Raw genomic sequence first — 25,857 nt, 5'->3', positions numbered from 1 at the left:
TCTGTGGAAAACAGCTTATATCATAAAAATTGTCTCCCACAAAATATAATCTCTGAATTAGTGGTGGGGAGGAACCTGTGAACCACCAGATGTTTTTGGACTGCATCACCCTTGGCCAAGGACTATTCTGGCTGAGGCTGATGGGAGAATGGAGCCGCACAACATCTGGAGGACTACAAGTTGCCCACTAAATATGCGTCTCTGGGTTTTGCTTTAAAAAGAGGTTATTCATAAATTTGTAGTCTGCCTTGAGAGTGGAACGCCCCCCCTCCAAGTGTCCAATAATGTGCACAAAATAAAATTTCATGTAAAACTTTGTGGTTCAAAAATTAGAACAAATATCCCCACTAGAAGGAATTAGGAGGTAAGACAATAAAGGAATCGTTTTTAAAGCAACATTTTAAAAAACTGAACTCAATAAGGGGTGGGGGGAAATGACAATTGTGGGGGAGGGAGACATGATTAAATGATTAAAGAAGTATCTAATCATGTATTTAGCTAACTCTGTCCTCTTAGGGTTCCATCAGGCAAGGCAGTTTTCTTATACAAGTGTGCTTTTGCAATTAGGGGCACCCGACTTGCCCTCCACATTGAGGGGGGGCCCAGCATCACATGGCCTGTCCTGCCACTGCCTGGGGTGCCAGTGCTCTCATGTTGGTGGCGGGAGATGGAGAGCATGGAGGATGATCTTCGCCATCCATGCGTTCTGCCCCCGCCTGGCGCACAACTCCTTGCCTGGCAGCGGCAGCGGATGGGGAGTGCAAAGGGTGGTCTTCACCCTCCACACGCCCTACCCCCGCCCAGCACAATAGCACTCACTCAGTGGGGGAATGGTGGCCCCCTCATTATGGGGGGGGGCTTGGCCACCTGCCCACAAATATTGAGGGGGCCAAAGCCCCTTAACGCCCATGCTTGCAATAAAATGTTGCAGCATGGAGAGTTCTCCATTTCCCAGACATTCTGTTCCTACACACACACACACACAGAGAGAGAGAGAGAGAGAGAGAGAGAGAGAATTTTTCCATTTCCCCCCTAACATTCAGTCAGCATTTTGTGCCCATTGAGCATGTTCAGTCCTCACTAGGTTGTTTGGGGACCGACTCTGGGGTTGCAGCGCTCATTTTGCTTTACTGGGCGAGGGAGACGGCGTACAGCTTCCAGGTCATGTGGCCAGCATGACTAAGACGCTTCTGGCAAACCAGAGCAGTGCATGGAAGCTGTACGCCGGCTCCCTCGGCCAGTAAAGCGAAACACCGTTTACCTTCCTGCCTATTTATCTACTTACATTGCATGCTTTCGAACTGCTAGGTGGGCAGGAGCTGGGGCCGAACAACGGGAGCTCACCCCATCACAGGGATTTGAACCGCTGACCTTCCGATCAGCAAGCCCTAGGCTCTGTGGTTTAGAACACAGCGCCACCTGCGTCCTGTACTATCCTCTGAATTTCGTATAATTTTAAATTAGTTAGCTATTTCCAGAAAGAGCTTCATCTCCTGATACATCATCCTTTATTAATGCCCAGCAAAGAAAGCCCACTCCCTCATAAGTTTTATTTGTGCTCAAGGACAGTCATTAACTCTTTGATTTGTATAGCTGTAAATTCTTAGAATGTATTTTGTATAGCCAAACACTTAGCCATATCTGTACTTCATTGTATTTGATTCCTTTCCTATGGCTTGTGGCTGATACATCGTTTGTTTTACCAACTTTGTTCTGTAAAATAAATATTTTCTTATTTGTTCAACTTCTGCCTGAGTCTCCAAGGATCTACATTTACCCCCCACCCATGGTGGTCATATAGAGTATAAACATAGGTAGGATCCACTACAATTGGTAGCCAGAGTGGTGGGATCCACTACACAAGGATAAAATGTGATCCTGCTTTGACATTGCAAATAGAGTAAAAAAAAACCTAATGCTGTATATACGGTGGAATTTGACAAATGTTTAAATATGAAAAGATGTGGCCCCAGGCCCATCAATATAATAAAGGGGCAGCTATTCTGTCAAAATACAGCCAAAATGGAAAATTAAGTTTCCTGAAAGAGGAAAGAGCATCTGTCTTTTTCAGTCATAATGACTCATAGATCATGTTTTCCGCAGCACAATCAGTCCAAACTGAATTTGCAATTGGTGTTCATCAACCCACATAGCTTCATTTCTTTAGGTGGATTCAGAAAGCTGCTTTTCTCTGAGCAAAAAGAGATTTTTAAGTAAAATAAAATAAAAATGCTCTACTGGACTTATGTTATGATCCTAAGAGCATCCTGAAGATGGGGGTTAACATATGGGATAGAATCAGTGTACATGGTGAAATGGCTATACAACACCTCCAATATATTTATGCCCAGCTCTTAGTTTTTCAGTGACTTTTCACAGACCTTGGAAGTCTTTGCAGTGGCACAAGGCACTGTCGTATAACTGCCCTGTAAACAAGTCAGAACAATTCTCATCAAAGTCTGGATATAAGCTTTCTGCAAGCAAATATGGATGAATGCTCAATTAAGAGGTCATGCGAAGGAGCCCTGAGTCAGACCATTTAGCCCAAGTGAAACAACCCGTGTGCATAAAAAAGTGAGTTGCGCAAATGCTCAAATAAATAATAATAATAATAATAATAATAATAATAATAATAATAATTTTGTACAATATGTATACCCTGCCCATCTGGCTGGGTTTCCCTAGCCACTCTGGGCAGCTTACAACATATATTTAAACATAAAAGAGAGTTTAACATCAAGAGTTTAAAGTTTAAATCTATTCATATTTATGGGGTGGGAACCACTATGGCACAGACATTTCCTGGTGCCATCTTAGAAGACCCCTACTATGGTTCTTTTGATCACCAGTGTTGCTTTCCTCAGAAGTTGTGGATGTTATGAAAAATGTACCCCAAAATGCGTTGCCTTTTAAGAAGGACAGACGCGGGTCGGAAGCTCCAAAATTTGCACTAAGTTCAGCTCCGCCGGGAAAATGACAGAGACCACACGATGCTGTCAGGAAAAACAAACAGATCCCTTTATTGCAAAAATGTAGAACTACAGCTGTAGGGTCCCTGCCTCTGGAAAAAGGAAGGACCCCGGAAAATGGTAAAGTCCCCTTATATACCCTCCTGTCCCTGCATGGAAATCTCTGGACTGGGAGGGAGGGGGAGACAAGGGCGACGGGTGGGGGATCGGATTAGCTGGGTGCGGAGATGACTTTTCCTTTCAGATGGAGAGATGTCAATCGCTCTTCTCCTGTCACTGATGGTGCTCCCCGTTGTTTGGCAGGAAGGGCAATCAGTCGAGATGGGTGCAGAGGTGGGGCAGTTCCTGGCGATTTCCGTGGGGTGGAAGTCCGCCCGGCAGGTGTTTTCCTCCAGGCCATGGAAGGGTGGGCTACGTTGAGGATGGCAATTTATTTGAATAAAGTTGTTCCAGCTAATCCCTCTATTGTCTGTGTGTCCTTGAATGGGTATAGGGTGGTAGTAGGGCAAGGTTCAGGTGGGTTGGGATCATACAGGGTTCATACAGAAAATATACCTGGAAAACATACCTAATACAGGGATTTCTAATTAAAAGGTAGCAGCCCTGACATATACAGTTCTAAGATATAAAACAGCAATTCCAATACAGAGAGATACTAGCAATTCTAATACAGAGGCAGCGGATAGAGATTTCATGGTAAGAGAACATATAATAGGCTGTATTATTAACTTGAGTAGAAAAGTGTCACTTTGGATTTGGGCGGTCCCCCCCCCTTCTTCTGGAAACATTGTTTTGTTCTGGGCGGAGGGGAGGTGGAGAGGGGAAATGTGTGAGTTTATGCTAACTGTTGTGCATATGCAGATCCTTAAGCCTTCCTTCAGGCAGGGTCGCGTCCTGGCGGGAGGGGTGGGGAGACAGGGAAGATGGCATTGAACAGGATTCTGGGTATTGCAGCTGTCAAATTCTGTCACCCCTCTCTGTTCATTAATAATGGTGTCCTGCAAACCCCCCCCCAATATGATTTTATAACAGTCCCCTCTCTGAGGCAATATTGTTGTGTAACAACCAATCATTGCCTCACATAATCAACAGTGACGTATTCTCCATTTCCCAGGGCTTGGGTGAAGCATTTTATAAGAAATGGTCTATGCCTTACATTTACCGGGAAGGTCCACCAATGACTGAAAAATGCAGTTTCCTTTGAGTCTGCCTTTTGTGTGTTCTCAGGTGTCAACGTTAGCTTTCTGGTCCCACACCTCCATCATGGCACACCTCCATCATGGCACAGCAGCAACAATCCCTGGTGAATCCCCTTAGGGCTTTCATATTGACCATGTCACCTGGCACTCACCATAGCTGCCACAGGTTTGGACATGTCATGAGAGAGATGCCTTTGCCTTGGCCTTTCTATGGGATTTTTTATTATAGGCTCTGGTCTTGCACTGTAGGGAGTTGCTCAGTTGCTCTTAAAGGGAGAAAGCTACTTGCACCTTGGATACACTTGCCCAATTAGAATTGACCCAATTAGAATTTATACAGCCCCATAAAACCATTCTGAAAAGGGCACATGTCCAAATTGGTCAATTTAATTCTATAAGGAATCATTCCTGGTAAATCAAGGCATATACACCTTCTTGTATCTGCTGTTTTCATGGATCCTGAAACTGCTTCTTGGTAAAAAGAAGGCTGGCACACTACAAAGTGCCAGGTGAGATAAGGAAATGTGGTCATAAATTGATCTAAATCACAATAATGGACTATGCAATAGCCTGATCTATTAGAAAACATGAGTCCTCCATTGGGCGTATAAGGAGTAATACCACCATACAATAACTTACTATACATTAAACATGAAAACAATTACACACAAAAATGCCCCCCTTTGTGGAAATAACATATACTTGTCAGACATAGGTAAACGTTTCTGCATAATATCACGTAACATAAAACATAATTATATATCAGTTGCATATCTTGAGGCCAACTCTTAACAGGGCACAGAGTCTTCCTTGCAATTCACTTTCCCCCCTTTGTCAGCCCTCCACCCCCCTACATAATAACACATAATACACAAAACCTACAAATTAGTAATTCCACCCCAGTTGGATGAAATCATTTGGTTTTGAGGCAGTTCTTGCTTTTTCTCACATCCTTAACCATTGGGCGAATGGGCTTGAGGTCAGAAAGGGAAAGAAAATATCCTTACAATTCAACTCCCTCCCCTTTGTAAATTTCCCCAATCCCCCCTTTTGTCAGTCCATATCCTTTTGGAATGAGATTGTTGTGGCCAGTTTGAAAACTCTGGTGTCTGTTGTTGCAGGTAAAAGTCTTGTGGTCCGGAGGATTTGGGTTCAAGGTTTTTTCCATCATTGCATCTGTAGTAACATCTGTAGAAGGAGTATGCTGTAAGGGGCAGGGTTTGGGGTACTTAAGGGCACAGTTAGAAGAAGGAAAGGGCAAAGGGCAAAGGGAAGAAGAGGGAAAAGGGGGGGAATATCTCCTGGAGTTTTCTTGGGAAGCTGCAAACAATAAAATCTTGATGCATTAAGTATTTTATTCATCACATTTCTATATAATTACTACTGTTGTTAGCTGCTAAGTCTGTTTTCCTTTACCTAGGGGTTTATTATTATTATTATTATTATTATTATTATTATTATTATTACTACTACTACTACTACTACTACTACGGAAAGAATGACTTAGATGTTACATTCACATGTACAGAAATAAAGAGTAGAAATACAAAAAAGTAGAAATGCAAAATAATGCAAAAATAAGAACAAAATAATAAGAACAAAATAATATTTAGATTACCACTCAAACAACATTTTTTTTCAGATGGACTTGACACAAAAATCTCAGATTAAAAAAAAGAATTATTATCAAATAATATGAAGACATTATAAAGACCATACAGGTTAATATTGGACTGTAACCTAAAGATTTGAAGGTGAATGGTAAAATAATGGGGAAAAACCTTAAAAGTCATCATGTGCTATCTGATAAAAGAGAACTCTATGGGGAAAAACACAGATGGTACCTGAATAAACATCAGTAATAAGTTTTGGAGATACAGTGAATGAAAGACCTCATTCCACGTGATGGACTGATGGACATGCCCCAAAATATAACAAAACAAAACACTGACATATGAGGAACCAAAATAAATAAATAAATGCTAAAACACACAATTTCTAATAATGAGCATCTCAAATGAAAATAAAGAGAAGCGTCAAAGTAAAGGAAATATATATAAAACTATAGCGGGAAGTAAACTAATACAGCAGGGATTTAAGCTCGTTTTGCAGACTGTAAGGAAAGAAATTACTGTTTGTATCTCTTCACTCCCCCCTTTTTTCCTTTTTTTTTTTGCTGTGGGAGAAAAGAATAGACACTTGTTACTGGGGTTAGTCCTTCACATATCCTTTAGAAATGTTCTTCCTGGGAAAGCTGTGAGAATAATTTTTGCATGTTAGGTTGGAACTTTGCAAGGGGGGAGGTTATGCAGGAGTTAATGCTTGGGGTGAAATGCAAATGCAAGATAAAGAAAGAACAATAGTGCCTGGGAAAGAACAATGGTGCCTTAGTTTACATAGTCTGTCACCTGGGTGGATCTGACCATCAGAGTAGTATGAAGAGAAGACAGCGAGATTTTCTATGAATTTCCAAGTGTGAAGGGCGCTTTACATTCAGAAATTTGAATAATATTTCATGTGCAGAGTATAACCTTGACACCTCTTAAGTTACAACCTTCCTTTTCTCCTCTCTTTCTCTTCAAGCTGACATAGTCTCTGTGCATGTACAGAGTTCATGATTTAGAAATCCATTGTACCAATTGAAAGTGTTGCAGCTGTTGGATAAATCACCATTTGAATAGAGGAAGGGAAGGGTTAATAGGTTAGATTTTACCCAGAAACCCAGCAATTTACACTTCCACCAAACCAGCAACAAAAAGTGGTCAAATTAAATTCTTTGGTCAGTTTAAATTCATTTCCTTAGCTTTTGTGTCCTGAGATATTTCTGACACCTCTTATTTCCTGTTCCTTGCTGCTTAGGAAGCAGGCTTATAAATCTTAAACTTTAAATATATAAAACTTCAACATCCAGACAACCCAATATTTTCACAAGAAAGCTGCAATAAAAGTTTGGTTAAATTAAACTACTTAATGAAGTCATGGCACTAATTAGCCATGTTTACTGTACTATATAAACATCTCATACCCCAGGAAAAATAAATCTAGATTTGCCCCCTTTATCTACAGGGTTTTGGGGTGCAGACTTGTATTCAAGAATATTTCACAAATGTGGATTATTATTATTAGTGTGCTTTCCCTCTAGTCATTAGCGGAACAATGACCCGCCCCCTTATGTATGGGTAAATGACCAGTCAGAATTCATAAATTGCAAATGTTTGTTTGTTTTAAATAATTTCAGCCATGGCAGACTAAATTCCCTGCCCCCTCATGTATGGGAAAATGGCTACAGGGTCACAATTCATAAGATATTTTCTGCCATTTATTTACAAGGGAAAATGGTCAAGACTTTCATATGTGCTTAAACTTTAAACCTTAATAGACAAAATGGTAAAAACTTATATAATCACTCCTTAAAAAACAATGACACTCTTGTTCTAACTCTGAAAACCAATAATCTTTCCTTGCCAGAAAGCAGAGCTGGGCTGAATTTCAACCCATCACCACATCAGACACATTGCCTTTCACATAGCTCTAAAATGGGAGTTAGAAGGGACCCTGAGGTCATTTAGTCTAACCCTCTAAGATACAGGATTCACAAGATTTGAATGAAAATACCAACTTTATACAGAACCCTTTAGCAGATGAGTTTTTTTCCTTAAGAGACTGATATCAGGAGCCCGACAATAACCCTTCTGTCCAACACAATCAAAGTTAAAACTAGACTCAGATAGACAATTCCTGGCTATGGAAGCTCTACTTTTGACAAACAAATCACCTTTATAGGAATAGCTGTTCAATTTTCCTTTAGTCAATATTCCTCTAGTCACTTGGAGAAAGACTCCCCTTTGTAGCCTCTCTCAATAACAACATTTGCACACCTCATTCTCATATTTATCATGTTTAAGATTGATCGGTTCAACATTGTTTCTTTATACTAGAAATTTAAAACAAGTTGGCAGGTTTAACTATGCACACTTAAGAAGGTAGTCTATGGATGTTGTGGCCAATTTAAACACAAACCCCATAACATTTCTAAACATTGAGTACATCTCTTATCCACTTATAGCTGGAGTTTATGAAGTGAACATTTTCAAGTTTCGAAATATTTTCAAAGCATTGAGCAAGCATTTTCAAAGTTACAACTCTTTATTGTCCTTCATCCTGCCCCTCTTTTTACTTTTGGAGAGGAAAAAATGGCCTTCTACAGCCTCTTTAAAACAAACCTTTACACACTACGTCCACTCTTTTTAATATTTGCCATGTTTTTGGGTTGATCAAGCCCTTACATAAAAATTATTTAAGCAAGCTTGCATTTTGTTTTGGTTTTTTTCTTTTGTTTTAGACCCTGAAACATTTTTAGACCCTGAAACATTTCTTTTGTTTTAGACCCTGAAACATTTCTTAAATACAATTTATCAGAGTTCAGACGGGAAGTAAGCTCTCCTTGGGCTTATTTCTCCCCTGAAGCCTGCAGAGTTGTCTCTTGGACAGGGGTGCACCCATTTTTGCCCTGGTCAGTCTCCGAAGGGGCACTTGCGCAAGTTCTAGCCCTGGACAGTCTCTGAAGGGGCTGGGGGGGGTCTCTTGGGGTTCTGGGGATTCCTGGGGAACCTGGGGCACGTCTAAGGAAAGTGGACTGACTCCGATAGGAAAGTGGACCGACTCCGATAGGAAAGTGGGCTTGGGAAGGTTGCTAAAAGGGGCTCTCTAAGGGAAAGTGGGATTTGGAAAGTCTCCTTAGGAAAACATTCTAGGAAAGTGGACACACTCCGAGGAGGACTCCTATTCCCACCCGCGTTTCAATGGTGCCACAGCAATCTCCCTGCCTTTTACACTCTAGACTCAGGTCCTACTGAACGCTTGCCTACGCAATGTCAGATCGGAACTGAGGAATACAAAGTAGGAAAGGAACGGGCACACTTGCATTCCCTGGTCATGGGTCATACCCAACAAGGGTCGCCATGGCAGAGGGGCGTCTTCACCCGGGATAGTTAGAGGATGCCTTGAAACTCTCTCTCTGGGCAGCGATGGACCTTTGAGTTTCAGGCGAGAGAAGGTAAAGCTACCCAAGGCTCGCTATCTGGGCAGACTCCGACGGATAACAAGCCTTGGAGAGAAAAGGGCAGCCGCAAAACCTTCAGCCTGGGCAGACTCCGACGGGCTTTGGGCTTTTGGCTGTGAAAAATAGGAAAGAGTTTGATTGCTGTGACAATTCCCACCTCGAAAAGCCAATTTCCCTATTGATACTCACGTCGCAGCGCGCTGCCTTCTTTTCCTGAAGCTTGATCACCTCGCAACAACAGGAGAAGAAAATCTTGGAAAACAACCCCCACGGCCGTCTGGATCCTGTTTGTTTTCCCTGTGTGGTCCCGCTAATGATCCCAGTTAGGCCAGAACTCCAGGGACAGTCGGGGAAGGGGATCCCCCCTGCAAATGGCTGGGTGCGCTTGGGCTCCCCAACCACGGCGCCCCAAGAGTACGGCTCAACGGAGTCTCCTGCCCTGGCTCGCCATATTGTTATGAAAAATGTACCCCAAAATGCGTTGCCTTTTAAGAAGGACAGATGCGGGTCGGAAGCTCCAAAATTTGCACTAAGTTCAGCTCCGCCGGGAAAATGACAGAGACCACACGATGCTGTCAGGAAAAACAAACAGATGCCTTTATTGCAAAAATGTAGAACTACAGCTGTAGGGTCCCTGCCTCTGGAAAAAGGAAGGACCCCGGAAAATGGTAAAGTCCCCTTATATACCCTCCTGTCCCTGCATGGAAATCTCTGGACTGGGAGGGAGGGGGAGACAAGGGCGACGGGTGGGGGATCGGATTAGCTGGGTGCGGAGATGACTTTTCCTTTCAGATGGAGAGATGTCAATCGCTCTTCTCCTGTCGCTGATGGTGCTCCCCGTTGTTTGGCAGGAAGGGCAATCAGTCGAGATGGGTGCAGAGGTGGGGCAGTTCCTGGCGATTTCCGTGGGGTGGAAGTCCGCCCGGCAGGTGTTTTCCTCCAGGCCATGGAAGGGTGGGCTACGTTGAGGATGGCAATTTATTTGAATAAAGTTGTTCCAGCTAATCCCTCTATTGTCTGTGTGTCCTTGAATGGGTATAGGGTGGTAGTAGGGCAAGGTTCAGGTGGGTTGGGATCATACAGGGTTCATACAGAAAATATACCTGGAAAACATACCTAATACAGGGATTTCTAATTAAAAGGTAGCAGTCCTGACATATACAGTTCTAAGATATAAAACAGCAATTCCAATACAGAGAGATACTAGCAATTCTAATACAGAGGCAGCGGATAGAGATTTCATGGTAAGAGAACATATAATAGGCTGTATTATTAACTTGAGTAGAAAAGTGTCACTTTGGATTTGGGCGGTCCCCCCCCCCTTCTTCTGGAAACATTGTTTTGTTCTGGGCGGAGGGGAGGTGGAGAGGGGAAATGTGTGAGTTTATGCTAACTGTTGTGCATATGCAGATCCTTAAGCCTTCCTTCAGGCAGGGTCGCGTCCTGGCGGGAGGGGTGGGGAGACAGGGAAGATGGCATTGAACAGGATTCTGGGTATTGCAGCTGTCAAATTCTGTCACCCCTCTCTGTTCATTAATAATGGTGTCCTGCAACCCCCCCCCCAATATGATTTTATAACATGGAGAAGGTGTCTCATGGGTCCTCCCACACACGACCTCGGGGCATCTCACATTATCTTTGCAACATGGGAAGGTGCCATGCTGAAACATTTCCAATGCTGCACAGAGTATGAGAAAGGGACAAGGCAGTCGATACACAACAGAGTCCCTTTATGAATAGAAAGGTAGAGTGTAACGGGAGGGGAAAGGTCTATTAAAAACAACCACGGCGGCTTATAAATAACAAACTCTCTGATTGTAAGTGCCCAGTAACAATATGACAATATGACTCAAGAGATCACCCTCTGTGACTTCTTTGTTGCCAACAAACGAGCATTCCTGGAACACAGATGAGTGTTCTGAGAATTCCCTGTCTATCCAGAGTCTTCTATTTTATCTCTGCTTTTTATCAGTCATTTACAAAAAGGCTCTCCAGCTGCAGGCAAGCAAAGAGATGAAAGGCTTCAACAACATGGAAGTACAAGCTGATCTGCCCTTTGTAGTTAACCCGAGTTTATCTGAAGCTGGTTGTCAAAATAGCTATATGAGCAATGTGTTGCTTCAATAGATGCAACCATACATACAAGAACACCTTGTGAATCACCATACAACGGGCGAAACTGGGGCAAAAGACAGGTGAATTCATTAATTCCCCATGAATTCAATGGGAAGGATCCTAATCCCAAATATGTTTACACAAATGTTAATCTCGTCCATTTCAGTTACCGCAGTTCTGCATAGTTTAACTCCAGCGCCCCAACTCATGATGACCGCTCCTAAATAAGTATTATTTATTTATCTGTTTTCATATTCAGCCCATCCTGTCCCAAGACCAAGTGAGAAGGATTTCTGTTTCCAAATAAATCAATACCAAATACAAAATTGGTATGGTTTTTAAAACAGGGAAATATCACTATGAAAAGAAAATCATTCACTTTTCCCTCCCCTTGCTAGCTTTATTACCACTCTTCCCCCTCTGTCCCAAATGCTATGAAACAATACATGCAACTATGGAAATATTTTCACTGGAAACTCAGTTATAAAATTCATGCTTGTACGATGGCCAAATTAGATGTCACAGAGCAGGTGTATTCGACAATCTCCCATCAAAAAAAGAAAGAAACAAAAACAGGTGGAGGAATGGAAACAGTTGCATTATTATCCTTCCTTTGGCAACCATTTCCCCGCTCAAAAACACTCCTTCCAATTGTTTTTTTTCCATTCACGGAATCATGGAATATGGAATCTTTACCCCATTGGATGGAAAAACCGGTGGGTGGGTGGGTGCGATGAGGGGGGATTAGGAATAGAAAAATGGCACGGTCAAAAGGTGGCTATCAAAAGCTTGTTGCGCAAATGTCTGCTCAATGCTGTATTTGCAGGGCTTTTTTTTTTCAGTTGAAGCTCACCAGAATTCAGTTCTCGGGTGAGTACCATTGCTATTCTAAGAGACTGATGAAGGCGTTCATGGTGAGTTCTTTTTCTAGAAAAAGAGCACTGTGAATTTGTATGCCTGTGTGTGTACTTTCCCTTTCTGCTGTTCCTTATATCATTCAGCCAGAAGTTGAAGAAGGAGACTGCTTTCTGGAGACTGCCCTGTGAGGAGCTGTGCAAAAACCCTGAGTCCATTTGGGAACTGGATTGAATCACCCCTGGATCATGCTGTGTCACATCAGGGTTTCTCCAAAGTGCCAGATCAGGGCCAAACTCAGATTGGCTTGGGGCCCTCATTGATACATCTTTCTCACCTGAATATCCGTTTCAGGAAGTTCTGCTTTTCTAAATGTGATGGTGATTATCCTCATCATTATCACTATATTAATCACCTTGTAGACAACCATTTCCTGGCAAGGTACAATAAAGACAATTCTAAAACGTTAAAAACACAAAACAGCAAATACATTTAAAACAAAACTAAAGGTAAAGGTAAAGGGACCCCTGACCATTAGGTCCAGTCGTGACCGACTCTGGGGTTGCACGCTCATCTCACATTATTGGCCGAGGGAGCCGGCGTATAGCTTCCAGGTCATGTGGCCAGCATGACAAAGCCGCTTCTGGCAAACCAGAGCAGCACATGGAAACGCCGTTTACCTTCCCGCTGTAGCGGTTCCTATTTATCTACTTGCATTTTGACGTGCTTTCGAACTGCTAGGTTGGCAGGAGCTGGGACCAAGCAACGGGAGCTCACCCCGTCACAGGGATTCGAACCGCTGACCTTCTGATCAGCAAGCCCTAGGCTCAGTGGTTTAACCACAGCGCCACCCAAAATTGCCATGAGTGTCTAAGGCCCATTTATCCAGCTGGGAACACCTGTCAGAACAAAAAAGAAATCTTCAATTGTTTCCGGAAAATGCAGACACTGGGCGCCTGTTGTATCTGGACAAAAGTTAATTTTACTTTATATTCCAACCACTGATACAATCATATTCTAAAATGGGGTAGGGAATCTGTGGCCCTCCAGATGTTGCAAGACGCCACTCCCATCAGTAAGAACTGCAGTTCAGATGTCTGGCAACCCTGAAGGAAAAAGATATGCTTGAATGTTGTGGTTTTGTTAAGTACAAAAAAAAGAATGCAATCACTCGTATTGTCCAGGAAATCAACAGAATTCTCTAATGCGATCCTTTTTGGCTTTCACATATTTAACTGTAAGGAATACTCTAACAAATGAATGTATTATATGACTCAGATTTGATGACTAAACCGTACAAACTCTTGCCTGCGTACTCTCAACCCCAAATTCAGTTTTGCCTGGGAATGAAAAGCTGTCAAATTTCATATGCATACTAATGAGACAAAGCTGCGTGACATGGTGTCATCTGTCTTTAGAAAGTCATGCTCTTTATAGAAGCAATTGGGTCGCAGAAAGGGTGATGGCTTGGTCATGCATTACTTCATTGCCTTCTGCTGAAACAGGGAGCAAGAGGAGAATATAAAACATAATCTCTACTTGGTTTGGCATAGCTGGGTTTGAGTTGGCCACAACAATTATGGAATAAGCTGCTTATTGATTATTATTTTTTGTACAGCTTTTTCCAGCTCAATAGCATGAGAGTGTGACCACCTGTGGTGGTCACATTCTCTGGTAGAGATATTTTGGGGAAAGAAACTATGTTAACTGTACAGTACGACACAAAAAACCATTGCTCACATTCCAATACTTGCAATTCTGGGCATTTCCTCCCAAAGACTTGCAGTCTATACTGCATATAGACTTTATTTTACACCCTAACAGCAGCAGGAGGTACGTGGGTGGTGCTGTGAGTTAAACCACAGAGCCTAGGGCTTGCCGATCAGAAGGTTGGTGGTTCGAATCCCTGCGATGGGGTGAGCTCCCGTTGCTCGGTCCCAGCTCCTGCCAACCTAGCAGTTCGAAAGCATGTCAAAGTGCAAGTAGATAAATAGGTATCGCTCCAGCAGGAAGGTAAACGGTGTTTCCGTGTGCTGCTCTGGTTCACCAGAAGTGGCTTTGTCATGCTGGCCACATGACCCGGAAGCTGTACCCCGGCTCCATCAGCCAATAAAGCGAGATGAGTGCCGCAACCTAATGGTCAGGGGTCCCTTTACCTTTAACAGCAGCAGGAATAATAATTACTGTAGAGCTTATTAGAAAAGTTCAGTGAGAGTTGATGTTGGAGGCTTGTGGTCATTTATTAATGGAACTTTAAAGTTTGCTGTTTAAATTTTGTCTTTAATTAAACAGGTTTTTGAATCTTAAATTCAGAAGATGTAGAGCAAATAAGCAGAAGAACATAAGAACATTAAGAAGAGCCTGCTGGATCAGGCCAAAGGCCCATCTAATCAGAGAGTGTCCTGTTCTCACAGTGGCCAAGCAGGCACCTGAAGTCACCTTTGAAGGTGAGCAGACCTGTGGGAAACCTACAAACAGGACCTGATTGTAACATACAATTCTCAGAGGCACACTGTCTCTCAGAGTGAGCTATATGTTTTTATTGCTGATGAAAATGGCAAACCATCAGGTATGGAAGGCAAATGTCACAAAACTGTATCTGTATTTCTTTGGAATATAGTCTGAAAAGCATACTAGATTAAAAAGAAAAGATGGGTACGAAGCTCAGAACCATGAACTGTCTAGGTAATTTCCAGTTTCATTTCCTAAGCGTGGGTTTTAAAACGTCTTACATCCTCACTAAATCAGATACACACCAATCCACATTTTTTTCCAGTACTATGGCAGGGATAGTCAACCGGGTGCCCTCCGGATATTGCTGGACTCCAATCCCCAGCCTGGCCTATGGCCATGAGAAATTCCCAGTGGATCGTGCAACACACGCTGCACTCAGGATCACATCCTCCACAAGGCATGAATCCATTTGGTAGGCTTCCAGGTAACAGTCACCAACCGGCACACGACTCTATTCCTTTCCAAATGAACTGCTTATATGGGATTCCAGCTCAATCTCCACTGAAATGAGTTGAAGGTGTACAGCAGCATAGTTTGGTGAACTGCACTTTCGGTGAACTGCTGCACAGCCTAAAGGAAAAAGGGATTTGTTCTCTTCGATGCATAGGATAAGCCAACTACGAGCACAATTGGTACTTATTTCTTGCAAACGTGTCATAATCGACTGTTTGAAGGTACAGTAAGTCATCAATCATTCGTAATCAGGTGAAAATGTGCTTTGCAGAGTAATTACCATGGGGTGGCCAGCTTTAAACTAAAATCAAAGATCCTGTTACTGAATACACTAAATATGAGATTAATTGTGCTGAGAAGGGACAGATGGAAATAATTGCAGGGGGGCTGGGCTAGTGAAATCACAATACTGCTTTTTGTTTCAAAGGGCAGGATTTGTTTAATCCTGATTGTGCACACAAAGGATAAACCCCCTAACCTGCAATTAATCATGCTGCCTAACACCTTTCTCTTTATTTCATTCATTGAAATAATGGGGAAATAGTCATCTGGATCAATAACCCTATAACTGGATGACAGTTAATGTAGCTAAAATGAGACCCAGCCAGCCTGATTAAATATGACATACAGTCCATTGGCATGAGTTTCTGGAGAGGGGAGCTTGATGCGGTCACTTGGCCAGAAGCCCACACTCTCATCACTCACAGGGGACTTCCAAATGGAAAATAGTAAGAGCTCTCAACCTGTCCGGCAAATGAGGCACATAAGCATGTGCTTCAGTTTATGGCTAATTGTGTATAGTGGGCTAAATGCCCAAAGGTATAATTGATATGCAGATGCCTAAAGCCAAGCTCATGCCAACTGCTACAGTCTGAAAGCAAAGCCCACTTACTCCCCAATCTTGCTGTTCATTTCCATTTCAATCTGGTTCCAGGATCATGGTCTACTACATGAAACATTTGCCTTTGGAAGAGCTTCCCAAATTGACTTCAGGTGTTTCACTCAGTATTGAGCACAGATGCTTAACACATGCTTATGCACTTGACTGGATGGCCTAGGGAACACTTAACCCCTTGTAGGGCTGAACTTACAGTGATACAATCATAGCTTTTTAAAGCCGAAAGGACAGGAGGAGAGAATGAAAATGACCTCATGTGTGAGTGTTTGCACAGCCTTCAACATTCCATCCATATGTTTTGTTGGAAGTGGGCTCCCTTCCTTAAGATATCTTGTATCACCCCATCCCAATGTCCATCAGGTACAGAGGATATATTATTTTGATGGGTGGACAGCTTGTTGTCTGCATTGTGTAGAATCCTGTGCGGCACACACGACTTTAACATTCTTATACCTCTTATCTGGTTTTACTTATTTGATTCAATTGAGGTGGAGTTTGTTTGTTTTTTGCTCCAAGGCTTCTGAATAATCATGAGTATGGAAAATCACTTTTTATATAATAATTTTTATTAATTTTGCACAATAAAACAAGACATACATAACATATTCTCCCCCTTCTTCTACCCACTTCCCACGAGCCCCCTCCTGCCACGAGAGAGTCCCATGCAAAGTGGACAGTTGAAGATGGTCCATTTTATAATTGGGTTTGTCCCCAAATCACTTGTGTCCATGTGATGATGGCAGTATTGAATCATGTACTGCTAGATTGTACTCTTTATAAAGATTTGAGGTGTGAGGTTATTACCCCTCTACTACTATCCATACCAGGTCACTCAAGCATTGCTACTGTGTCTTTTCTTCTGGCATATCAGGATAACCAGGTGACAGTAAAAACTGCAAAAAATTTGGCAGGGGCAATTAGAATAACATCTATTATTTGATCTAACATTCCTCTGCTTTTTTTCTTTTAAAACAAAAGAAAGACTATTGGCTCACATGTTTTATCTGTTGCTCAAGAGTCATGTATCAATTCTGTCATTTGAACTGATGTGAACCTCCAGAATGTATTTTGTATAGCTAACTATTTAGCTCTAACCCCAGTATATTTTATCTTATTGCTATGGCTGGTGGCTAATGCAAATAGTTTCTATCTATCGATCTATCTTCTGAAAAAATCAGGAGCAAAGTGATCTGTGCCAACACAGCTATCAAATCAAATGCAAACCTTCAGAAGACCCCCAAACTGGAACATCTCACACAGGCACCATTGCTTAGCTCTGGCCAATACAAGAAGCTCAGAGGAAACCAGCAAGGGAAACCAGTAGACCAAAATGCATCAGGTGGCAATTCTCTGACTGACCCCTATACAGACTTCAAGTCAGGCTTCATTTCTGGTATGAACAATTAAGAGAGTGATTGTCAGCTTCATTTCATTGTTGCCTTTGGGGGAAAAACAGAAAAGAAGAGAATGGCAACAAAACTGCAATTAGTTTGCTCTGCCTGTCATTGGCTGCAGGGGCGTAGGAAGGGAGGGACGATGGGGGCACTCCGCCCTAGGCAGCGCGATCCCGAGGGTGCCGTGGTGGCTGCCCCCAGCTCGCCCTATGGGCAGCACACCACGCCCCCAGAATGCGTGCCAGCCCCGCCCCCGCCTGCTCTCCACCCCCAGTGCCAGAGTATGAAGCTCCGCCACTGATAGGCTGTGTCTCCATCTACTGCTAGGCAACATCCACCCCATTCATATAAGCCCATGGCTTCCCCCAAAGTGTAGTTTGTTAAGGGTGTTGGGGACTGTTGCTCTGTGATGTATGATGTAGGTGTGCCCTTGGTCTCCCTGCCCTCCACCCTACCAATCCCATTGGGCACCAGCTACCATGAGGAGATTTGTATCATCGTTAGATTTGTGTAATGACATATTTCACTCTAATGCTCTGATACCAAACATCTCTTCTCTGAAATCAGGTCTATTGGTTTTGAGTTAAACTTCAAGTAAGCATAATAAAAAAATTCCTTCAGTAGCACCTTAAAGACCAACTAAGTTTATATTTTGGTATGAGCTTTCGTGTGCATGCACACTTCTTCAGATACACTAGAAACAGAAGTGTCAGACCCTATATATATACAGAGGGTGGTGGGGGTGGGTGGGAATGGGAGATGGGCTGATGGGAGTGGTAAACCTGTAGATGGGTGTTAATGGCTGCTGATGGCTGCAATTAGTCCTGGGCTGAGGTGCTAAAGAAAGCTTGATCATGCATAATGAGATAAGAATCCGATGTCTCTATTCATCCCAGGTGCTTCCATGGTTTTAAGCTTGCCGCGTTCTTTTAATTTTCAGTTTATGGTTTTGTTATCGCTGTTATGTGAAAAGGGTCTTTTCTTCACATCAGTCCAGCAACAAGGGAGGATGAATTATTTGTTGGGTGTGGGTGTTTATGGTGATGTCTATGGCACTGTCTATGGTTCCTGGTTACAGACTGCCTCCAGTATGACCCTGCTACTAGGGGCGTCAAAATGGGGGGGCGATGGGGGCGGTCCGCCCTGCGTTCCACTCTGGAGGGCTGCGCATGCGTGTTACGTAGCGGGATATCGCTGCACCCCCGCAAGTCCAATCCGTGCACCTCCAGCTACAAAACTCCAGGTAGAAAGCCCACTCAGCGTGGGGTGGCAATACCCTGCCACATAATGATGCATGCGTCGTTATGTAACACACATGCGTCATTATGTAGCGACGCCGTGCCCCCCCCAGGTGCATGGCAATTTGCCGCCCCGGGTGTCGCGGCGCCTTGCTACGCCCCTGCCTGCTACATTAGCTGAGTCCTCATCTGATCTTCGCATGCCAAGTACTCCAGCTAATACACAGTTTTAGCTGCACTAAAAACTGCATGCATTTAGGACAAATGTCTAATAAGCAAGCATGTATGGCCTTTCCCCATTCCAAAATCAGAACTGCAAGATGAGCACCCTTCCAAGTACATAGGTGTTATAAGCCATAAGCCATTCACATTTGTAAGTGCTTGGAACTACAAAGAGTTATATGAAGTGCTAAGTACACTTCATTGTTCATTGTGGGAGAATTCAAAATCTGGCCTCTTGTCTGATAAACTTGTGGTAATCATACTAACATAACACATTCTGAATGAAGTGTTAACATATTTTGTTGGCATCTCTCTCTCTTTTCAATAAATGTGCAGAATATATAGGGGGGAAATACAATGAGGCCTGCGACCATGCATACTTGAGAGCAAGCTCAATTAATCTGAGCGGGACTTAGTTCTGATGTATAGGATGGAAGTGATCAACAATTGTAGAAACTGTGGGAAGATCACAAGAAGACACAGGAGGTTATGTTATATCTAGAAAGTTGGCAATTACTAGTTCAATATATTATAAGAAAGCCCTGGGAAAAGATATGTGCTCTGAACAAATGGGCTTGTGGCAAGATTTTTACATGGCAAAGTTCCTAGCATTTCACTAACAGTTAACTTTCATGCTGTATGTAATCTTTCATATAATATAAGGGCCAATTCTGCAAATCTAATGGCATCTGGTGGAAGCTTAGCATTCATCTCCATGATAATTCCCCCCCCCCAAAAAAAATTTGCAACCTCGTTAACTCAGAAAATAATGAGAGTTTTACATTCTCATTTCCCCATGGTTTTCACGACCATGTCACCACCGCTTGCATGACAAAATTCAGGGTGGTATCCCAGGATAAAGTTCTTTCCCACCATTTAAAATTTAGCATGCCATTTAAAATTTAGCATGGTCAATCGAAAAAGCCATAGTTCGATAATGCAACCATTATTCCAGTGTAAGAGGAGTGTTAAAAATCAGGACATTTTAAGTAGTGAAACTAATGCAATGAACCACACATCTGAAGGCAACCTTGGAGAATTGGATCTGAACATGATAGGCAGCTGAGTAAATTGCTAACTCACCTTGGCCAAGTCATGTTCTTGCAGTATTATCCAAAACATGGGGAGAATATTAAGATCTCAATTAAATTTTAAGGACAAGCAAACTCATATTGTACATTTCTGTCCCGTCCCCTTCTTTCTAATGGAACTTCATCTCTTTCTATGGAACAGAAGGATTCATGTTGGAAGAAGCTCATTTAGGGAGCATTCGGATCCATCCAGTGCATAGTTTACTCAGCAAATATAGAAGATCTAAGTGTATCATTTACCTTACATTTTGTTCTACCCAGTAACCTTTGTGGTTTAGGCATGAGTTATCCTTGGTGATTATAACACACTGCAAACCTTATATCTCAGGGAAAGAATGTGTGGCATCCTCAGTGCTGAAAAGAAGACAAAAACAGGCTTGCTTTCTCATGCGATAGAGTTCAGGTCTAGGCTACTTAGGCATCTTGAGGAATGAGTTGTGTTGTGATGTTGTGACAGTCTGGAGGAGGTGCTGAAGGGAAAGGCCGTGTCACACCAGTCTGCTTTCTGAAATTGTAATGAAAGTCAGGTAAGTGGTATCTGCAACAAAATGTTGCAATATAGACTGCTCCAATTCAGGGTTCCAGCTGGCCAGCCAGTCAGCCATGCTGTTTTCCATGATGCTCCATTTATCACACACACACCCTGCATTTTCTTTTCAACCTTCTTTCAGCAATTAATCAGCTCCCTCTGCAGTGAAGTTCCAGCAGTTACTGAAGGCTTTTTAAAAAACTCCAGCAGACTTTAAAATTAAATTCTGATTTTATTAACTCACTTTTAGTGGTGAAGGAGGAAGTAGTTGGCAACCAGAACAACTGTGAGTCAGTGTGCAGAGCAGTGGTGGTGAACCTCCAGCCTGCAGGCAAAATTTGGACCGGCCTGCTTCCTAAGCAGGGCCCAACACAATGCCCACCTGACCCTCACCAGTTGTGTTATGTGACATCAGGTGTGGAGCAGGTAGAAATGCAGCTAGATCAGCTGTGCAATGAGTTCCCACGGGGAGTCTGATCCATCAGTCAATCCCTGCAGATAGTGGGCTTCAAGGATGCCAATCTGTGGTGCTTCAGAGCACTGCACAGCCCTCCTTGCCAGCCTCATGTGATGCTTTGATCACCCGATGATTTTGTGATGTCATGTGATTGACAGGTGAGTGAGTCCAACTACCTGTTAAATCTGGCCTGTGAGGAGTAGGGAAGATACCGGTAAGTGAAATATACTCGGAATCCTGTAGTGATTTCATGCTCTTTATTGCAGCTAGTAAAACAGTGATTGAATTGACCCCCAAACCTCATTATTTACGCAATGAGTTCCATCTGATTGGCTGATTCTGCTTCCCTCCTGGAGCCTGATTGGTCTTTTCCTGCAGGCCAATAAGTTGTTGCATTCTACGATCCTACCTGCCTATTGTTCTAGGATCCAAGCTTAGTACATAACAATAAGGATTTGGCCCACTAGCCTGATCAGGTTCCCTATATTTGATGTAGACTATGTATAAATATTAGTCTGTTAAAGGGTTAGAATGCTAAGACAGTTCCATGGTGAAGCCAGGTTCACAGTTAAAGAGCTTGCTTTGTGGGTCCTCTTTTAATATTACTTCTGTCTCCAGCTGACATTAAGCACCTGATTATCTTTCTCATCAAAACCACTATTTCCTGTCCAATGCATGTGACCTAGGTGCATTCACCTGGCAATAAGTTCAATTCATTTCGTCTTACCTCCAACTTGTTACAAGTAAATATGCATAGGATCGCCCTATAAATTTGATGAGATCGCAGGTATTGTTAATCATAGACTATATCAAAATGCCTTTGATGAATATTACTTTTTAAAATACAGCTACCTACAGGAGCTTGAGAGAATGACAAGACAAAGTGTTATGAGACGAATTGCAAATGCAGAAATCACTTGACTGTTTACTGAAGATACATTGTGAAAAGAAATTCTCAAAAATAATTTGTATTTATTGATTCAAAACCCCTTGGATCCTCACAAGTGTGTTTAAACATTCATAACTCAGTGTAATCCCTTCCCACATAACTGCTTTGAGGCTCTCACTTTTCATGGCAGAAATTAGAAGGGCAAATTCTATGGACTCTGATCAGACAAATAATGACAATACCTTATTATTGTAAAATGAGAATGCTTTTGTGAATCCATCATGCAGCTGTAATTTGCATTAAATTTGCCTGGATTATCCTTTGGTCACCAGAGAGAAGTTGGTGATGTTGCTTTCGTTCATATGTTTTTCCTCAGGACAATGAAATAGCCAAAAACTCTTACTGGGCTCCTCCAGACAAGCTCTTTATTTAGTGTTCATCCTGATTTGCTTGCACCATGCAAGGAAAATATTTGAGCAAAACAGATACCATTCTGCTGCAAAGAGGATATTATTTGTCAAATATTATTTGACAAGAATCTCTGCTACATGATGGTCTCCAGATTCTGCCTTGGATTCCAAAGTAGAGTCCAGAGCTGTGTGTGTGCTGCAACTTGTGGCTCTGGTTCTTGTGGCACAGAACTGGTTGCTCTGGTCCTACCTCCAGAGAGCCTCTGCAAGTCAGTGTAGGCAGTACTGAGCTAAGTGACCCACTGGTCTGACTCACTATAAGGCGGCTTCCTGTGTTTCTATTGTTACAAAAGTTGGGTGCCTCTCCCTCTCTCAGCCAAGCGGTGGTAAAAGCCCATGGGGATCCAGGCACTCACCCAGGGCCTGTGTTCCTTTGGAGAACTGAGGCATGACAGAGACTGTTGTAGCTTTAATAAATATAGTTTAATCACCTATTTGCACATTTAGTCTGCATGGAGAGAGTCCAGATCTTACAGCATGGTCATTTCAATAGGAGCTTGTCCCCCGCAAGCAGTGCAGCTATGGAGTCCAAGGCATCTCTCCTAGCCAGCCTTCAGCCAACCTGCCCAAGATGGAACCCGGTATTTCTTCTTCCCCTTTTTCTTCCCAGCAACTCTTGCTCAAGACTCCCCTTTCCTGTCATCTCAAACCCAGTTACCCCTGTGAACCTCCCAAAATCCCCCGTCTCTGTTCACACCTCCGGTGGTGGGAAAGATAGTTCTCTTGCCTTGCCAATGGCCCCCAGTATTGCTTTTTAATGGCCTGAGCTTGGCTAGGTTGTTTTGTATAGGCTAGCCTAGGAATTCCTCTGCAGTTTGTATTTCTCCCTTCACATCCCAAATAATCAAAATCTTACCTTTTTTTTTTTAGTTTTAATCTACATGGAAAGTCACTGGCTAAAGACATTTCTGTCTCTTTGGAAGGAATACCAGAGATATATCCATGACAACCTACAAGAACGCAACAGAAATTAATGCAGTCTTTCTTGAGCATGGAGGGTTTCTGGATTGGATTGTTTCCTGATTTCTCGTTGTCTGTTTGCTTTATCTGTGGAAAGTGGGGCCGCAGCTGATAAAGTAGCAGTTTATAGTACTCCAAAGAACCAAGCACATTGTCTGTCTGCCAGTCCTTTGCACTAGTATCTTATGCTCAAGTTGACACTAATGGCTTTCGTAGAGCAGAGCCATATGAAGTCTTAGAGGCCTTGCCAGTTTTCTTTTATATCATGTTTCTGTAGCATAGCTGTAGCAGCGCTCCTATAGAGCACTAATGTGATGCAGATATATAGTAGGCTTTTAGCAAAAAGAGATATGCGAGTAGAAATGGAGTCGGGTCTTCAAAGATGTCTGTTCTCTGTCCAAATGTACTCAGTTCCCAGAATAATTCAGTGTGTGTTAGCTTTTAGGCCAAAAAATGTCTAGTCTAGAGATGCGCGAGGAATTGGATTTCTGTCAGCTGACATGTTCCACACCTCCTACGCTAATGTGCAAAGAAAAAGGTAATTATATTTCAGATTTTGCACTTCTCTGGATTTGGCAGTGCTGTTCTCGATTCAGAAAACTTACCCAGACCTTTAAAAGCGCCTATTTCAGAGTAAAATGCATTTAGATGCATCGAGCTAGAATACCATTTAAATACAAATTTAAATAAGAAATTTCATGTGGAATTTAAAATATTGCCTAAACAGGACGGACCCAATTTATGAATGAACAGATGTGAAACCAATGTGGACTAGGAGTAGAATGATAACCCCTAGTCTAGATGAACAAAGACAGAGGGAATGCCATATTTCATTAACCATACTTTTAAGAAAGGGTGCTCATCAATGGCTCCTCCTCATCCTGGAGAGTAGTGACTAGTGGGGTGCCACAGGGTTCTGTCTTGGGCCCAGTCTTATTCAACATCTTCATCAATGACTTGGATGATGGGCTTGAGGGCATCCTGAGCAAGTTTGCAGATGACACCAAATTGGGAGGAGTGACTAATACCCCAGAGAACAGGACCACACTTCAAAATGACCTTAATAGATTAGACAAAATTACACTTGGGCAAAAAAATGAAAGGCACAAATACAGGATGGGTGACACCTGGCTTGAGAGCAGTACATGTGAAAAGGATCTAGGAGTCTTGGTAGACCACAAACTTGACATGAGTCAACAGTGTGATGCAGCAGCTAATCAAGCCAATGCAATTCTGGGCTGCATCAATAGGAGTATAGCATCTAGATCAAGGGAAGTAATAGTACCACTGTATTCTGCTCTGGTCGGACCTCACCTGGAGTACTGTATCCAGTTCTGGGCACCACAGTTCAAGAAGGATACTGACAAGCTGGAACGTGTCCAGAAGAGGGCAACCAAAATGGTCAAAGGCCTGGAAACGATGCCTTATGAGGAATGGCTTAGGGAGCAGGGTGTTTAGCCTGGAGAAGAGAAGGTTAAGGGGAGATATGATAGCTATGTTAAAATATATAAAAGGATGTCATATAGAGGAGGGAGAATGGTTGTTTTCTGCTGCTCCAGAGAAGCAGACATGGAGCAATGGATTCAAACTACAAGAAAGAAGATTCCACCTAAACATTAGGAAGAACTTCCTGGCAGTAAGAGCTGTTTGGCAGTGAAATTTGCTACCAAGGAGTGTGGTGGAGTCTCCTCCTGTGGAGGTCTTTAAGCAGAAGCTTGACAGGCATATGTCAATAATGCTTTGATGGTGTTTCCTGCTTGGCAGGGGGTTGGATTGGATGGCCCTTGTGGTCTCTTCCAACTCTATGATTCTATAAGAAGCCGCTGTTTGCATTGAAGTGCATGGGAAATGCAGTTATCTTTCTCTCTTGGAGATTTGTGCAGAAAAACCATCCTAATTCATCCATGTAGCAAACGCACTACATTTCTGGGCTGGGGAGATTCGAATATTGGAATTCTAACACTAACAAACCAATACTATACATTCACCCCAAGAATCCTGAGAACTATAGTTTGCTAAGAGTGCTATGAGTCTATGTTGAGATTCCTGCATCACAGGGGGGTGGACTGCAGCTCTGGGAGGGGAATAGAGGTCTCTCAGCAACTTTCAGTACCCTTAAGAAATCACAGTTCCCAGGATTCTTTGGGGGCAGAGCTTTTAATGCATAGTGCCGATTACCCTCTGCTCCCTCCCCTCACAGTAATGTCCAGTCATTTGAAGATGTTCTCCTTGCTCTTCTTCTTTGTAATCTTTGAACTCCTTTAATTAGTCTTTTAATTATTATTTTGAAAAAGAAATAAACCTGGTCTCCTCTTACACAAACCTCTCTCCTCCATTGCATATCACCACGATCTCACATTACATATCGCAGAGGTGGAGAACCTTTCTTAGCCTGAGGTCTGCTAACCTTCAGAGGATCACCCTGGCAAAAGTGGGCAATTGATGTGACCAGAGCTATTTTTCTAGGAAAAAAAGGTGCCGGAACTCACCATGAACACCTCCTTTGTTTTCTAATAATGGCTATGGCACCCGCCTGAGCAAT

The sequence above is a fragment of the Zootoca vivipara genome, chromosome 9 (assembly GCF_965207765.1).
Source record: "Zootoca vivipara chromosome 9, rZooViv2.hap1.1, whole genome shotgun sequence".
Classification (NCBI taxonomy): domain Eukaryota; kingdom Metazoa; phylum Chordata; class Lepidosauria; order Squamata; family Lacertidae; genus Zootoca; species Zootoca vivipara.
Note: the sequence above shows the minus strand (reverse complement) of the source record.